This window comes from Ascaphus truei, chromosome 3 (assembly GCF_040206685.1).
Source record: "Ascaphus truei isolate aAscTru1 chromosome 3, aAscTru1.hap1, whole genome shotgun sequence".
NCBI classification, from domain to species: Eukaryota; Metazoa; Chordata; class Amphibia; order Anura; family Ascaphidae; genus Ascaphus; species Ascaphus truei.
This window is the reverse complement of record NC_134485.1, coordinates 394807554-394826652: the sequence shown is the minus strand read 5'-3', so window position 1 is coordinate 394826652 and position 19099 is coordinate 394807554. Positions and strand designations below refer to the sequence as shown.

Below are 19099 nucleotides of genomic sequence, written 5' to 3'. Positions count from 1 at the left end.
CCTGTCTAAGACATGTGAATGTGCTCACAAGGGGTATTATACAAAGGTAATTACAGTATTGATGCTATCTGTTAGGCGTACAGAAGGCCTGGGCCTCTGCTCATAGGGAGCCTGGGGTGACTATGTGTTCTCTATATCTCTATGGTGCAGAGCCTCCACCTATGAGGATCCTGGGTAATAGGATGACTCCTCATAGGAACTCGTATACCCCAATAGCACACTTACAATCAGGTATAATATAACTCCTTTACTATGGTCCCACAGAAGGCCTCCACAATATCACTTACAACACAATAAACAAATACAACAAGGATAACAGTATTTGCAGTAATATAGTACTGGTGTAGCTAGCCCCAATAGTACCTAGGGTGCTCGGTCATTTGTAACCCAGTGTCCAGCAACCAACCCCTCCCAGCGTGTGTGTGAGGGCATCGCTACCCTCTCCCTTGCATTGGTGTACAATTCCTTCCTGGCTTAAGGTCCACACTTCCTAGCAAGGCAAGAATAGCAGCAGGGTCCCACACTGCGGGGGTCTCCAACAACAAGCCCCTCAAACCTTAATGTTCGGATGATGGCTGGTACTCAGGTCGCTGGGGGAAGCCTCCCTCTGCGATCCAATCTGCTCCGCTATGTTCCCTAGCTACAGGGATCTACCTATGCATAGGGCCAACCCTGCACATATTCTAATGTGAGAGAAAACTGCCTGGGGCCTAGGGGCAGGCTTTGGGCCTAGTCCGTGAGCTTGACAGGCTCCCCGGACACTACCTTCCTCCTCCCTGGCTCCGGATACTCTAACAAGGTCACCCCTGTACTGCAGAGGAAAGCCTGTCTGTCTCTGCCTCTTCCTTCTGGCCGCGCCAATCCCAAAATGGCCGCCGCACACGCATTACACAGTCTGAAGGGCCATGCCAACCATAACATGGCCAACGCAATACTGCTGTTTCTCCTTGCTACAGAGCTGTTCGCTCCCCCCAGGAGGTAAGATATGTAACTTCCCTTCCCTCCTCCTACGGGAGATTTGGCTGATATGGGTGTTTTGGTGCTTATAAGAGGCCTGAGCCTCCGCGCTTGGGGAGCCTGGGATGGCTGGTGCAGCGCCTCCACCCGTGAGGATCCCAGCGTTGGCGGGATAGCCCCTCACTTGAACAGGTATACCTATATGGTCCCATAGCATGCCCGGTAACACAATATACACACAATGACTGTAACCACAGGTAATTACAATTGCAATTGTCCCCCAAAGTACTGAGGGTGCTCTGTGCACCTAGAACCTGGTGTCCAGCAGAACCATCCCTCTCAGAGATATATGTGAGGGCAGCGCTACCCTCCCCGTGTGGTGCATGTGGGTAATTTCTTGGGTACTCGGGTACACCAAGGTATGCTCAGACAGGCCGCATCCGTGATCCCACGATGCAGGGCCTCAGACACAATCCCCTTCTCGCCTTACATACGGTATTACCGCATGGCCATTCCACCAGGCCTGGGGAATCCTCCGCTGCGATTCTGTCTGCTCCGCTGGATCTTCCACACACTAAGGGGCAAGACCCTTAATATTGGCCAGCTACAGTACTCCACTACGGTGTAGGGGAAACTAACTGGGGCCTACGGGGAACGGGTCTGGCCTTGTCCAGGGGGCTTGACTAGCTCCCTGGACACTACCACTCCCTTCGCCAGCTCCGTCAGGACTGAGCACGCCGCCTCCTGTCCGCGGAGGACCTCCTCTTCCTGCAGCGCCAACCTCAAGATGGCCACTGCCATACACACAGTCCATATGTATGTGGCTGCGCCAACCACAACATGGCGACGCAACTCACACAAACCCTTCCAAGCGACGGGACCACTGCCAGGGAAGAGGCAAGGGAAGGTACCCTGCTACATATATATATATAGATAAATAAATAGACATTTCATAAGAAATATATATCCCTGCAGAGACAACCCTAATAAGGTGCAGATGCCATGCATGAATTTTATTGATAAGTCTTTAAAAACTAAAGCAATATTTTTAGGGGGACCTGTGAGACATAAATGCGAAGATGCAAAACAATAAGAATAATGAGAACACCAGGGAAAACATACTGGAAATTTGGAAGGTACAGTAGCTTGATATTGCCATTACGACTGAAAAAATAACTTAAAGCTTTATGTCAAAAAATCATTACCTTTAACCCTACAATTGGAAAGTAATGTGTTATGGGCCACTCTGATGCTGAAGCAGGTAATTTAGGCAGGGCAATTTTTCAGGCTTTTCTAAATTAATTCAGACTCCTGCAAATTTAAGGTAATGGCATACAAGCACGACAAACAAATAGAACTGTTTAAATAACAGCATTATTGTATTAATATAAAACAGTAGTCATAATAAAATCACTACACTTGTTTGGTTCATTGGCAATCTCACCTGATATATGTTCAGGACCATACTTACTAAGCTAAGGTTACCATATTTTATCTCCTCACGGCCTTCATCAACAAAATAGTAGCTGGCACCATTTAGTGAATGAGATCCCATCACATATTTATAAAACACACGTAACACATGAAATGCACGAATTCCTTCACTTGCATCAAACTCTTCACTCAATATCACTCTGCCACTCATCAATGGACACCCTCAACGGCACCCAGAATGTCACACACAAACAGAATGACACTCAATGACACACACAGTATGGCACTCAATAGCACATACTACAGATACACACACATAGAATGACACCCACATAGAAAAATAGCTGATACTGCCTGTGGCTATGCTGCTATTGCCAGATGGTGGAGGCAGCCTGCAGCTACTGTACCGTGAGAGAGAGGCAGATCCTAAAGGAGTGAGTGAAAGGGCAGCAGGAAAGCGGGATTGAGACCCTGCAGGAGAAGGTCGTGGGATGGAGGAAGACCCCACGGTTGGGGGAAGAGACCTCATGGTTGGGTGGGAGAAGGTCTTGATTGAGACTGAAACGGGGTGCAAATGAGCAAGAAAGTCAGATATTATTGGCTTGTGGTCACATGTAGCATAAAAAAATTATGTCTGTTACAGCTATAGACAATTAGAGAAAACACACTGCTCAGGACTGAAGTATAATAGTAAATTATTAATTGTGTGCTACACTATTTAGATATAAATTCTTTACAGATACACAAAATGGAAAGATATCTCTCACAGTGTACAAACCAATTAGTTCTAATAAATCAAAATTGCACTTTTGATTGATCACAACTACTTGGTGTGCACAAAGTGAGAGATATCTTTGGGTCTCTTCCCATTTTGTGTATATGTCCGTTACTGCTGTTGAACTTTGTGCCATGGCATGCTGCAAAGTGCATTGCGGGTCACAAATGTTTTCATCTCATCTGTGGCTGACCACCTTTGTATCTCTGCAGTTCTCGGGCAACACGGGTTTCTTTTCAGAAGAGGAATGTCTAACGGTTTCTTGTTGCCCGAGTTTAATCTTTTCAAGGTCACGTTGACACCGCCAGAGAAATAGCTTGTTTGCCCACAATCTGTCCAGACACTTTCACTAGACCTTGAAAAGAGGAAATGTTGAGATAAATCCCTATGCAGTCTTCTGAGACACCTTACAGCCCATTCAAGTCAATTGTCTCTAATGTGTCTTCAGGAAGATGTCTTATGGCAGAAGACTGTTTAGTAAATGTGGTCCTTATTGCTTCCAATCATCAAAATATTTCTGGAATTGCTATTGACTTGTGACCCTATGCTCAAAGACAACAAAAACAAAGCCAAAGTACATCTTTTAAATCATCAATCAGGGCAGATGACAGCTGGTACTGCTGTCTCTGGGTCCTGTGGATTGAGGGGCCTGGTCCACTGCTGGCACATCAGTTATCTGCAGTGGGCCTCTTAAAGAAATTGCCTGTTCTGAAGCACAGCCGTGTGTGGGACATATAAAAAGCTTCACACAGAAGAGAATCACTTCCTCATTGCTCTTCTGCTCCTCCTCAGATCTTTGGAGAGCAGGGGCCGGGGCATGAATCATGCAGCAGAGGCAGAAATGGAAATAGGTGAGGGAAAGCGGGTAGGGCTAAACCAGGAGAGAAAGAGAGACACGAGGGGAAAATAAGACAAATGAAAAAGAAGACGAAAAAACTAAACGAAAACAGAAAAAATAAAGAAGGGAAAAAGACACCTATAGAGAAGGAAACTATAGAGACTTATTTATTTATATTTATACAAATATTTTACCAGGAAGTAATACATTGAGAGTTACATCTCGTTTTCAAGTATGTCCTGGACACAGAGTTATAACAATACATGGTTACTGTTGGCGGACGCTCACAGAGGTATGCAAGGGAGACTGGTTATAATGAAATTAAATAAGGCTTTTATTGCGCCTGTTTCCTTAATATCAAGAAACCATTCAAACAAGGGGTAAACAAAGCTTATATTCACTTGGGAGTATTTCTAGTGAAATACTATGCAGTCCACAACTCCCTTTAGATAAGCATGTCTCTCAGCCCCAAACATATATCATGAAATAAGCAGATATAAAAAGTCTTATAAATGAAAGTCTTATCTGTTCCTTGTGGTTAGAGGGAAAATATTCTCTGTTCCTGGGTTGCTACCTTTCCTCAGGTTTTGTCAGCATTCAGGTTTAGAAGTTTTCCCTGTGTCTTGCAAGCAGCCTCTTCTGGTAGACTCAAGACGCCTGTCCCCATGTCAGTCTCACAAGTTGTGAGAGTCAGGGACAATCTCACTTCCTGTCTCAAGGGCAGGCTTTTCTAAACAACCTAATCAGGCAGGTGGTGTTTGTTAATTGACTACCAGCAGTTAACCACCACACTGCTGGATTAGAGGCATATTTCCTGAACAGGGATAACTCCCCTGTTACAGTTACATAAGGTAACAGAGGTTATACAGTCAATTCACAGACATTTAATGGACAGATAGAGTTGGAAAAGAACAGAGGTTATACAGTCAATTCACAGACATTTAATGGACAGATAGAGTTGGAAAATTGGGTACAGGGGATAAAGGGCTTGTGAGTTTCAGATTGAAATAGAGAAGCTTAAACATCACCAAAGGCAGCAAACGGCTCACACCTTTTAGCTGACCTTCAGCTCTGCCAAAGGCTGTCTGCCGTTGGTGCGACGCAGATGTACACTGAAGGGGTTCAGATTGAATGCAGTTGCAAATTCAAAGTTCTTTGTCCTCTTGGCTCATTAACATTCCAGTGGGTGGGGTTGACGTTCCTCAAAGTACAAGAAAATGTTAACCCTTAGCACGCTGGTCCTGTGCAGAGGGGAGCAGCTCTTGGGGAGCCCATCAGGCATCCGCCTTTGGGGTAACACAGATGTACACTTGATGGGCTTCCAATTGGATGGCCAATTAGAGAGGGACGCATGCACGTTTCTGATTAGTGCAGACATGTAAGAGGATCGCTCCGACCCATGGGAGTAGAACCGAAGGCTAAAAACCCAGAAAGCCATCTTATTTTAAGCCAATATCGAGCCACACCCCCTAAAAGTCCTAATTCCCCAGAGGCATCACATCTTTTCAGACACGATTCCCAAGCGAACCCGCAATGGAAAATGGTGGCGGTTCCACGAGAGGCAGAATGGATTTCGAGGGGGATGATTTAGACCAGGCAGGTCTATACTCCCAGCAGGAATTCACTAAATTTGTCCAGGGCACTAAGCATACATTTCAGAAGAAACTGCAGAAATCTGCTGAAAGCGGAGCTCACCTCACTGAGGAAGCAGACGAGCCGCATGGAGGGCCGACCAAGATGAGGCAATGCAGTTCCAGATGGTGGCGGACTAAGAGCTGCTCTCCCTGAATCGGAGGGTTGATTACCAAGAGGAAAAGGTAGAGGATGCCCAGAACAGGGCTAGGAGAAATAATCTGCGCAACAAGAACGTGCTATTCTCCCAGGCCAGTTGGAAGAGTACCTTGCCCGCTTTTTCAGAGACCAATGTGATCCTGTATCAGGAGACCCATCTACTTTTGAAGGACCAGCGTCTTATATACAGCAAACCCTTTCTCCATATATATCTGGCCTAGGCCTCAAATAAAATACGTGGGGTCACCATATTAATACATAAAGACATGAATTTCAACCTAGATAAAGTCAATTAGATTGTAAGCTCTTTGGAGTAGCACTTCCTAAATGCAAATTTTTAAGTCTGAAGGACGTATTCCCACGATCTGTTACTGTATTTGTATTATTTGTTATTTTATATGATTGTCACGTGCATTACTACTGTGAAGAGGACCGGGATGGAGTTCCCCATATCTTGGATAGGGTGCATAAATGTGGTTAAAATTAACATACTGCCCTGCATATTATATTAATTTTATGTACTACCTATTCCAGTGCAAAGCAGCAGGGCAAAGGGGAATTGCCTTCCATTCTGCAATACTATCAGGCAGCTCAACAAGGCCAGTTGATAACGTGACATGTACCGGGTTGAGTAAGGAGATGGGTCGATATCAAAGGGGATTTCCTTGTCAGACGTTCTATGGCTCAAAAAAAAGCATAGTCCCCCAGTACATAAGATTTTTCTTATTATACAGTACTGCATTCATGCAGGACATGGGACCGTACATAGATCAAAGCTAAACCGATTTCCTTCCCCTCATTGATGAACCCCCTCAGTGCCAATCCTGACGTCCCTCCTTGGCGTGAGAGCAATTCCTTCTCCAACTGGGTTAATAATGAAACTTACAGAGTTCAAGACATGGTGGCAGGTTTTTCCCTCAACTCCTTTTCAGCCATTTGCGAAAAAACTAACATTCCCAGGTCCAACTTTTTCAAATATTTGGAATCAGGAATTTTATAAATAAAGTTTTTGAGGTAAAGGATATCCCCTATGACACTTTTTTTCAAACATTTTTGCAGACATCCTCTGGATCAAACTACAGCACACTAACCTCGACAATCTGTCAAAATCGTTCCTTGATTGACGATACTAAACAAAAGTGTATGATCTCGTGGTAAAGGAAAATAGGCCAGAACCTAGAATGGGAGGATTGGCAGGAAGTTTGGGAAGCGGTGTCTACTAGCTCTTTGTGTACCACAATAAAAGAAAATGCTTATAAGCAACTTTATTGCTGATATTTCACACTAGCGAGACTTCACGCTATCTATCCAACATTGTCTCCGGAGTTGTAGGAATTGTGGCCAAAGAGGGACGATTTTTCACATGTGGTTGAACTGCTCTAAGCTTATCAAACTATGGGAAAAAATTATTTGATACATTCACACTCACTGGGATCACCCTACAGACCCACTCGTTCTGATTTTAGGAAGACTCCCCCCCCCCAAACCCAGATAAAAGCATTGAACAAACTAATTTCATCATTTGCATGTACTAATACTTAAAATCGTCCGGAGCTGCTCCGATGCTTCGATAATTGTGTAGAAGGTATGTCATCATGTGTACATTCGCCGCCTATGGCCTCTCCCTCCCCCCCCCTCACTTCTGTTTGCTCCTCCCCCACACCCCCCGTTTGTTCTTCCTTTAATCCTATTTGAAAATGTAAAGCTATGTATGTAATTGCATGTTGCGTAATTTTCAAATGTTAAAAAAAACAAAAACAACAGGTGATAAAAAAAACAAAAACCCTCTAGAGAACCATGAAGTAATTCCAATGGCTTCACCAGTAAGTATTACCCAATCCTGTTTGTTTCTGTTTTTGAATTTTTGCCATGGTTGCTGCTTTAATTTCAGTAATACAACTGTTTGCTTCTAGATCTCAAACGTAAACTATATATTTCTGGACGGTTAATTATATACACCTGTGTAACTAACTTGTGTTAAGTTATTCAAGTGAAGACCTGGGATACTGTTTGAATTGTGACCAGTTTATTTAACTGATAATTTATACGTTGACTTCTATGAAATGAATAATAATAGAAGTAATGTAGAATCAAACTGAATCACACATTGAAATATTGTATATTGCACAGACAGAAAATTGACTTAGATTTAAATTGCATGCGATTTCTGGTATATTTTGGGGTTGTGGATATTTTTATGGTAAAGCTAAACAGAACTCTATGAAATTTCTAAAAGTAATATAATTCCATATTTAATAACAAGCATTTAGTATAAACAGGGAGCAATACATTTAAAAATGATATATTCTGTATATTTCAGATTGTGGCTAGATCAACAAAGCTATGTTAAATCAAGGCTGACAAAATTACCATTAAAAATGCAACAGGCGGTATATGTTCCTCCGTGGTTAATACTGTACATATCCTCAAAGCTAATTATATGCAAAAACAATGGCTGTTCTAGATCTCAGCATAGGACTATTGTAGCATAACATCACATTTTCTTCTAAGAACATGACATTAAGTATTCAAAATTTCTATTGCAGAGTCTGGATGTGAGTAGATCCAAGTTTAGTTATAACCCAAGTAAGCTGTTATAAAGTCCCCTCATTAACCTTAGCAGATTTCAGTGGGGACTGTATGTAATGTTATGATATCACCTCATTAGCATGTCATCCCTTATCCCATTAAGGTTAATGTTATGCTCGAGCACAGGAGAAAAACATGGCTTAACGTTCTGCTATTATCCTTTGAAGAAACACTGTTGGTCTTAGCATGGCGTTATTGCACTGTAGTTAACATTATGTTAAGTGTCATAATGGAGCTTTGTGGATCTGGGCGTCCGTGGGGTAATTGGTCCTTGGTTTGTATGCTCAATAGCTTGTCTACACTTCTTTTTATTTAAAGCACGTTGGATAGTTGTTCCTCTCACACAAATTATTTATGAATATACTTATTGAGACACTTATTGAGATTGTTTTTTACATTATATATTTACAATGTTGCTGACATGCAGTCACCAGGAGTAAAGAAATACAGCGAGGCAGAAAGTTAAAATCAAACCGAGAAATGCAGCAGACTAGGCATGCCTTGGAAAAACAGTAGTAAGTGAAATACTCTGTGTGGTCCGTTTACTTTTCTTTGAGTGGTAAGATATAGCGGTTTAACATTTTCTTCAGGGAATGAATTCAGTATTTTTACTTCAGGCCTTTCATGTATAGGTTTAACAATTCCTGGGCCCTAATGTACTAAGCTCTGTTAGGCTATTTAATATACAGTAAAAGAATGCTAGGTTAATCATAACGTCTTCCATTAAAGAGAATAAACTAATATGTTTCTGCACGTTAGTGCTAATGAGAAGCAAAAGAAGTGTTCCACCCAACATCGCATATCCATTAAAGGCCATTCAGGTTAACACCGGGATATAACCTGACATTATTTAGGACATAGCTAAAGGTGGTTCATTCAGACCCTGAAAAAGAGAACGATGTCTGTATGTGGGGAGATGCCATCGCACAAAAAGGGAAATCTCCCTCTCCCCCTATATTTCACAGTCTGGATGGGAGTAAAGCTACCAGGGCCATTATTTTTGCACTTAATTACCTTTCTGGATAACTGCTAAAAGTCAGGGAAAATAAAGTCCATTATTAATCTAGGTTATTTGACCTGATGTAACAGAGCTTAGTACATCTGGGCCTTGGTGTGGCCACTCTCATGGTTTAACTTTCACCAAAAAGAGAGGCACTTAATATATGCATATCATGTGACATAGCCATACCATTTTGAATAGTTATTTCAAAAAGGTATCAAGAGATTCAAATATCAGATGTAGACCAAAACTGGAGAAACATTTCTACACAGCACTGGTATCACTACGAGGTTGTGCTGTTTTGGACGATTAGTGGATATAGCCTCTACCTGAAAATTGCGTCTCCGTATGCTACAGCTTTGTGCATGGCTTTTCCCCCCAAGACAAGGCCAGAGATACATTTCTGTTCAGTTCTGTTAGGTCAATGACCCAAATTTAGACAGGAAGGAACTGGAACAGATACACTATCCCAGGCAGAAGACTCATCTTGATGGAAACCATTTTTTCCAACTGATATGCACGATTTGCAGTACTTTCTCCAGGATTCTAAACCTTTCTTAAAGTCCTTAATAATTTGGGTAGTTACATTTGTATAGGGTCTCAAATGAGTATGTGAGATTAATGCCTAAGCATGGAAGAAATTCTTCTTGCCTGAAGTTAAAATTAACTTTCAGCAATTTCACCAAATCTTTGGGGAAATTAATATTCAGTGACAGTGATGTAGTTTCATTTATTTTGAATCCTGAGACTCCACCTCTGCCAAAGTGCTCTAGGGTTTGGAACAATTTGAAATCACAAAGTGAAATTAGCCATTTGGAAAGACTTTATAGAAATATTAGGGTTTGCTCTAATCAAAGCCGCAAGTGCCTCTTTGGATAAGGCAAATTGGAAGGGAAAAGGGGGGCACCCTTGCCTTGTGCCATTTGTGACCTATATCTGTTCCGATAGATGCCTGGACCCCTTGACCAGGGTTGTCAGTGATCTATACAACCCCTGCACTCCCTGAAACCACCCCCCAGAAAATCCCATGTGTTGCTTGACCAAAAATAAGTCGTTCCAGTCAAGCCTGTCTAAAGCCTATTTGGTATCAAGCCAGAGTAACAGAGGGATCCTGTGATGTGCGAGCTATATTGTCCACCATTTTCCGAACATTTTCAGGGAATGTCTGGAGGGAACAAACCCCAACTGGTCATGGTGATCTAGGAGCTGCATAAATTGATTGCCATATCTTTTTTGCTATTTGTTTTATCCAACAAAGTTATGTTATCTAATTACATTATTCTAACCATGCAGCACACTTCACAATATATTTAACTTCCTTTAAACTAGTTGCCCATTCTAAATGGGTTTTTTTTCTCACAAAAAAATGAAACTCGTGCATGTATTATGAACATACTCTTGGGCTTTCTGGCAGGAAAGAGCTTACAACACCAGTCAAGATGTTTTATACATGCAATAAACCATTTATGGCAAATATTTCCTCCTTTGTTTTTGATCCATGTACTATATAACAAGTTTACCATCATCTGAAAGGAGGAATGTTGGGGGGAAAAGAAAGAAACTCCTTCCTGTCGGGATGTGATGTTGGCCAGCCTCAGATTTATTCCACCCAGTTATACAAACTGTTACAAACACTTCCTTAGGGTCAGGTTTAAAAAAATAAAAAAAAACTTAATAAAGATTGCTTAAAAAACGCTATTAAAAATTTAAAAAAAATAGTTTTATGTTTGATTGTTTTAGTTTTCTGCTTTAATATTTCTATTTATACCTACAGACACATAATCAAAAATATTTTCGGTGAAGGCCTATTGAGGAGTATTTGTGCAAAAACATTATGGCCCCCGATCCACAACTCTCCGTTAAGTGATTTAACGTGACGCTAACTAACTTAACATTACATGCTGTAAGTAATGTTTTCTCCCATAAAGAGCATTGCGTTAACAAAATCTGATTGTTTTAATAATAACTTTATTTCATATAGCACTTTTCTCCCGATGGGACTCAACGCAACTCACAAGCACAGTATAGTGTGTGGTATGCAGCATTTAGGAATATTTACAGACAGTGTCTGCCCCGTTGAGCTTCAAATCTGTGTTAGGTGCCTGAGGCACAAGGAGATAAAGTGACTTGCCCAAGGTCACAAGAAGCTGACACTGGGAATTGAGCCAGCTCGTTGAACTTGATGTTGTTGTTCACAGTCAATGTCTTTACTCACCGAGCAACTCCTTCTCCCTTAGAAATATTTAAGCAAAAAAAAAAAACTATCTAAACCTGCAGACACATCATAAAAAGTATTTTCGGTGAAGGCATATTGAGGAGGATTTGTGCAAAAACATTATGCCCCAGATCCATAACGCTGCGTTAAGTGATTTAACATGACGCTAACTAACATACTTTATAAGTACAGGCATACCCCGCATTAACATACGCAATGGGACCGGAGCATGTATGTAAAGCGAAAATGTACTTAAAGTGAAGCACTACTTTTTCCACTTTTGATGCATGTACTGTACTGCAATCGTCATATACGTGCAGAACATATGTAAATAACGCATTTGTAACAGGCTCTATAGTCTCCCCGCTTGCGCACAGCTTTGGTACAGGTAGGGAGCTGGTATTGCTGATCAGGACGTGCTGACAGGCGCATGCGTGAGCTGCCGTTTGCCTATTGAGCGAGATGTACTTACTCGCGAGTGTACTTAAAGTGAGTGTCCTTAAACCGGGGTATGCCTGTATACTTTATAGGGCTGATAATGTGAAATTAAGTAATGTTTTCTCCCATAAAGAGCATTGTGCCTAGATTTGGAGTTACTCCAATCTAAAGCTTTGTTTATGAGAGGGATAGAGAGATAATTTTAGCAAAGTACCTATTGGCTTATGTACCTTTCAAAACGCCCCTCTATACAAGACATGGAGACTTATCTGTGAACATACTTGAGATACCAGGAAAGTTGTCTAATTTGAATATGCAAAGTATATTCAAATTATTTAAATTAGCCCATTTCCCAGGAATCTCAGGTGTGCTCGCAGATGTATCTTCTTCATGTGTTGTATAGAGGATTGTCTTTCCCTCTCATACTTTTTCACGGTCTGCATAGGTATAAAACTAAGGTCACATTATTGGAAGCTAACACTATGCTACAATAATGTGTCATTAAGCCTATGATTTTACTGACAGAGTAAAAAATTATTTACAGGCTAAATCTAAGTAGGTCTCTTCTAAATTAAAGTTTTTTTTTTGCATATAAAGAGCTTAATTGTTGTGGTGCTGAATATAAGCAGCTTCACCTTTTAAATTAACTTTAGGGGTTTGAACTTTTATATTGTCTACACCGAATTGCAGCATTTATTTTTCATTTACAGCGCTGTTTAAAGTGGTCACATGACGTCACATGGGCGGACTTTCAAGAGGTGTTCAGATACGGGGTAAGAGGGTATAGGTCACTATTGCTGAAATAGTAAGAGCCTTTGCCGTGAGAAAGGGGGCTGTGTCGACCGAAACGTCGCTTCTTATGGCATTAATAAAAGCATCAAGATTGGAAAAACCATTATTCCCACTACTCTCCTCTCAACTGAAGAATTTTGTTGGGAAGAAGCAGACTATCCCTTGTTTCGATGCACCGGTACTAAAGTCTTTGGATAATTACGACAGAACAGCAAGTGCTCTGGGAAACTATTTTTCTCTTTGCAGCTCTAGCCATCGATTTTTAAAAATGAAATCAGATATTTATATATATTCTATAAGGCTCTTATTAATTATTTAGGTGCACAACCTATCTCTATCTTCGTCTCTCGCTTTCTCTCCTTCTCCCTCACTCCTACAAAAGCCCTATTTCAGAGTCTAAATGAGAGTAACATGGTATGACTTAAATAACACATCATTATTTCCTGTCGTTAACCTTCACTGAGCTACAGTAAGTGAATATGTGATGAATATCATTAAGGCTATAATTAGCTGGTTTGCAGGTCATTAACAATCGCTGCTATTGCAGATAACGCCATCCTTTTTATGGGTGTAAATCCTGGATAACATGATGTTACTTGCTTAGTGAATACTGTGTTATGATTAATGGGCATTAACTTACTGTAAGTTAACCTTGTGTTGAATAGACTAATGGTGCTTAGTGAGTCGAGCACCATGTTTGGTGTAAAAAGCGCAAGGCTGATCAGCTTGAACAATTGCAAGTGATCTGTAGGGGCTGTAATGACCTTTTTATCGAAAGTGAAATTAAGTTATTAGTTTAATGTTCATGTTATTGGAAAGCCTCCTGGGTTAAATGACTCTTTGTTGCTTGTTCACGAAGGTTGGACTTTGACCAGGGATCGTGCTATATGTCTCGGTCTACTAATCTTTCATTGAATTTTGTGTCGGGAAGATAATATGTTCAGTAGTTGAGACATATGTAATGTATTACGTTATATTTCTGGAAAACTCTTGTAGCACTGAAGCGCCTAATAGGATAAATCATTACACACAGTAGGGTTTCACTTGAATCATTTTGCGAGGCTTCCAATGAGATTGTATACGAAGTTAGTAATATAAATAAACAATGCACATAAAACTGAAAACAACACAGTAAGAGAAATGGTAATGTTATTAATGACGTTACACAATAGACAAAACAAATATGTTGTAATTAAGAAAATATAAAGGAAAATATATATATATATGCAAATACAACTGTATGCTCATCTGCATGTCTTTAGGCAGGTCTGCAACCCCACCTTTCACCATTATCACCCAGCATACAGCACTTCCACTGCAGCAAAGGGATTCTGGGAAATGACATGCAAATGAGCATGCAGTGCCACTTTTTGCTTCAAAAACCATTTTTAACATGGTTCCCTATAGGCTTAAACTTGCTGCATGGTCACAGCTTTGAGCACAGCCAGGGTTATATATATATAATCTGTAATCCTTCAGAAATCAGTTTAAGGCAGCATATGTTCTTCTTTCATAGCTTGCTATGTTCCAAAGCACTAAATATGTCCAGTGAAGAACACCAGGTCACCACGTACAGTACAAAACACAAACAGAATATACAACATATACCTTATTGTATAATCACTCCAGTTCACTCCCGATTAAAGTAATTGGCAAAAAATAAATAAAAATATGTCTACTGCATTTCTAAAAGGGCATACAGTTCTGTGCTGCTCACTCTTTCTGTTGCTTGGACAGCTGCCCAACAAAACACAAACTTCCCTGAAGTCTCCAGCTTTTCCATGACAACACCGCAGTCATCAACACAGCAAACAATTGTTCCAATCCATTTGGCTTGGAAGGATAGCTATAGATATTATTGCAGCCAGCCTAAGCTATCTCCTTTGATTTGAAAAAGAGCAAGTGATATCACATTACCTTCTACTTTTTCCTTCAGAAGAGATGAAAGGCTAGAAGAAATAACACTTTAACACTTTCAAGTATACTTTCAGTGGCAATGATATACACAAAAACAAACAAGTATAACACCTACAGCTATCGTTTTTCTGAAAAACCCCCAATTTGCTGACACATTTAGCAGTAATGGTCTGGAGAAATCAGGAAAAGTGTAATGTTGATAACCAATGCAGTCCACAATTTGCTGCTTCCATGAGTGAAGCCATACAGCACGCACACACAAAAACAATGCAACAGAGTAAACTAGTCCTTTACTTTAGATACAGTAACTTCCCACACTAAGTACAGTATAAATTGCTGAAGATATCCTATCAGTTTACGTTGATCATATAAAAGTTATATTCTTCCGTATTATCATTGTACGGTATGTTATGAGCAGCTAGACAAGGCTGTCCTTTTAGGAAGTAATGATCTAAGTCACAAGCATTGCAATACTTCTGGGGCTGTCTTCCTGACCATAAGTGTCACCCACCAGGAGAATGTGGCTATCAGAATGAAAACATTAAAAACATTACTTTTGAATACTCCTCTGATTAAAAATTGATTGTTTATAATAAAATGTGTGATGTGCTTGTTTTTAATAATGGGGTTGATTAACACACAGATACCCAGCATGCTCTAACCCCCCCCCCCAAATTACCACGAATATATATATATATTGTAGTGCTACTGAGTGTGGCTAAATGTACAGTATATAACAAAAAAAACAAGAAGGTATTTCACTGTATATTTTTGTCATATTGGATGTAGCTTTGGGCTTCTTTGTTTTTTTTTGTTAAAAATGGGGTTGACCCATTTGGTACAGAGATCTTAACTTATAAAGATAAACAGATTACCTATATAAAAACATTTTTTTTTTATAAACCTTGAATTAATCATTGTACAAACAAGATTCGGTCTGTTGATTTTTATACTGTATGCTGAACAATGAATTACTTTGCCTCCAAACGTTTTACACCCTGTATGACGGTTCAATTTCTTTTTACATTTATATATTTCAATGCTATATTTGTTCTTACATATATCAATGCTGCACTTAAAATTGAAGAATGGAAATGTATTTGCACTTTCTAAATCAAAAGGGACGCCAGCAGTTAACACAAACAAATGATACTGGGAGGGATAAAGGCAAGTGAACCTTCGTGGAACAAATAGTGTACTATGGTTTCTACTAATCCGTACACATACATGAAAATAGTCACAGCCACTAAGAATCTAGTTTTCACGAAGATCTTCAAAGCTTTGCATACTGCAGGTGCAAATGTGTGTTGGCCCCTGCAGCACTGAATGAGTTAAATAACAGGCATTAAAATGGAATGCAGATGTAACAACATGTTTGAAAGAATCTGAAGTATGCCACTTGGGAAATACATTTTTTCCCACACAATTATATTGCTACAATAACCACAAGGTAGTGAGAAGCAAGGGAGAAGGAAGAAGGTTTCTATTACTTTCCTGTTTTGGTTTGCCCCTTACAACCTTCCTTTTTATGATCTGTTTATAATTACGGGTCACAAGCCGCTTTTATCCAGCTGTCTTTTGCTTGCAAGATTGCAAAACATCTTCACTATTCACATCAATGATACTTTATTTGTACATAATGTTACTCATGAATGTTAGTAGTGCTTTCCCAAAAAGCTTGCAGTCTAAACTTCTGATGGGGAGATTCGCTAACCTCTGGTATTGCTTAACGCATTGTGTTACCTGCTATTCAAGTCAATGGCAGTTAACGCAGCATCGGAGTGAATTAAGCCATACTGGAGGTTAGCGAATCTCCACCTTAATGTCTGTGTTTGCCCATTAGTGTAATGAACTGGGTTTCATCTAAGACCTTCTGTATCATAGCTAAGTGTCCTAAGTATAAATTCACTCGTTCTTCCACTTTCCACTCATTCAGCCACAATAAGGCTGGGATTATGGTGCTGGCGTTACTGCGTGCACGCGCTTGTATGTGCGCGCCTGGCGACCACTCTGCTGTATTTTCTTATGGGAGCTACTCCCGTGCCTGTGCGTCTACAGGCGCGTTGACACAGCAGCGTTTTGAAAATACAACACATTTTGTATTTTCAGGCGGCTGCCGCGTGACATCAGCGCACGTCAGCTGGTTCAGCCAATGAGGGCGAACCAGCTTTGTGGCGCATCTGCCACGCCTCCGCCAAGCGTGTACGATCACCTGCAGCCAAGTTCACAAATCACTTGGGCTGCAGGAGTGCGCGCGGCAGCGCACTCGTTTTTATGCAGACGCGCAGGGACCATAATCAGTGCCTTAGATTACATTGTTCTGTCGAATAACGTTTGAGCCATCTTACTCCAACACCTGGTCCTTTTAAGTTTAAAGTTGAGTGTGCAAATTGCATCCCGCCACACCTGAGACAGATGATGAATACTATACATCACATCTATGGCAAATTAGATATTTGTAAGGCAATAACTCTAGTGGCATAGTTTATGCCTATTTACTATTTACTAGTACAGTTATTAAAATGAGGCAATGTATAGTAACTGGCACCAATGCTTTAACAAGTGTAAAGAAGCTTAATAAACTCCAAATCACCTGTATTGTATTGTATGTCTTTATTTATATAGCGCCATTAATGTACACTGTAGGAGTAGAAACGTTACTGAACATCCAATAACTATGTGTATCTTTAAAAGACAAAATCCTATGTATGTACAGTACTGTATATGAAACCATATACCATAATTAAAAGTCAGCAGAAAAAAGTAGTAAGTTAAATGTTCTATTTATTCATGAGAGCGTACACATTATGTATCTACTTTGTTCAAAGAGATGGCATGAACCATGAACCATGAACAATTAAAAAAAAAAATAAGTGTCTCAGCATGTATTCTAGATAGAATATATCATCATACACAACTACTTCAACAAGGACATGTATACAACTAAAGGGGACTGCAATGGACATCAGAATGGCAATGCAATATACCAGTCTTTTTATGGCAGATCTTGAACAGAGATTTCTAACCACGTAAGCCCCCACAAATCTTACAAATACTACAGATACATTGATGATATATTTAATATATGGACAGATGAAGAAAATCTAAAACAGTTTCACATCTATCCATCAAACTCAAAATAGATTACTCTGTAAACCTAGTGATCTTATTGGATACAGCAGTAACACTAAATAATGGCAAACTATACACATCTGTATACGTGTATAAGAAACCCCCAGACAGATATAGTTGCCTCCATAACTCCAGCATCCATCCCACTCATACAAAGCCATCATATACAGCCATGCTATAAAATATCACAACATATACTCTGACACTGAAGACTGCAATAGACACCTCACAACCCTGACTGAATCATTCAGACAAAAGGGATATAAGCCAAAGACTATTGCCAAAACAATCACATCTGCACTAAAAGCCCCACGAGAACACCTGCTCCAATACAAATAGAAAGCAACAACCACACGCGTACCACTAGTGGTCATATACAACCCTGCCATAGAGTAAATGCAAAAAATAATCGAAGTTCTGTAACCCATGCTGATAGAGGATGACAGATCAAAATAAATATTCCCCAAGCCTCCCATCCTTGCATTACGGCAACCGCCAAACCTCAGACAGAAATTAGTCTGCAGAAAACTTCATAACTAACTTAAGGACGCTGAGAATGGCACAAGACCATGCAGCATCACACGCGGTAAATTTTGCAAGCATATATGCCAAGATCCCACAGCCACTCACAAACATACAGTAGAACATTCAAAGGATCATTCTGCTGCACATCCAGGAATGTAGTACAGTATACTGTATATGCTTCAATGCAGCAAATATGACCAAGGATGCTACATTGGTGAAACCAGGCCAAAAACATTGAACCTACACAGACATCATGAAGATGGAACAAACTACACTCCTGTGGGACATCACTTCTCACAGCCAGATCATGCCATAAATTATTTCAAAATCCAAATCCTCAAAGCAATGTTTAAACGCACTCAAGAATGGAAAACAGTTGAACTACAAATGATAAGACTCTTTGATATACAAAAAAAAAATTGACTTAATAGTGATCTGGGGTTTATTACACACTATGAGACTTTTGTATTATTTCTCCCTGCCTCTCTGTTAATCTTACACTTTAACTCCACACCCTCCTGCACAGCCCCTCTTCACACTGCTGTTGGATACTTGGTCCTCTATATGCTCTCCACATTTCTCACTATGCTATACCTTTCATCCATTTATTGCCCTGTCTGTTTATTTACAATTCCCTCTGCCTTTCTCTCTCTACTGCACCTGCCTTAGATTGTTACATTGGTTTTACATCTGTGT

The 19099-nt window shown here is 40.3% G+C and overlaps 1 protein-coding gene across 1 annotated transcript in view; it reads right to left on the bottom strand.

The window, feature by feature from the left end:
* The window catches only part of MAML2 (mastermind like transcriptional coactivator 2), a 277427-nt gene that overhangs the window by 230800 nt on the left and 27528 nt on the right, over nucleotides 1-19099 (bottom strand). The window lies entirely within an intron of this gene.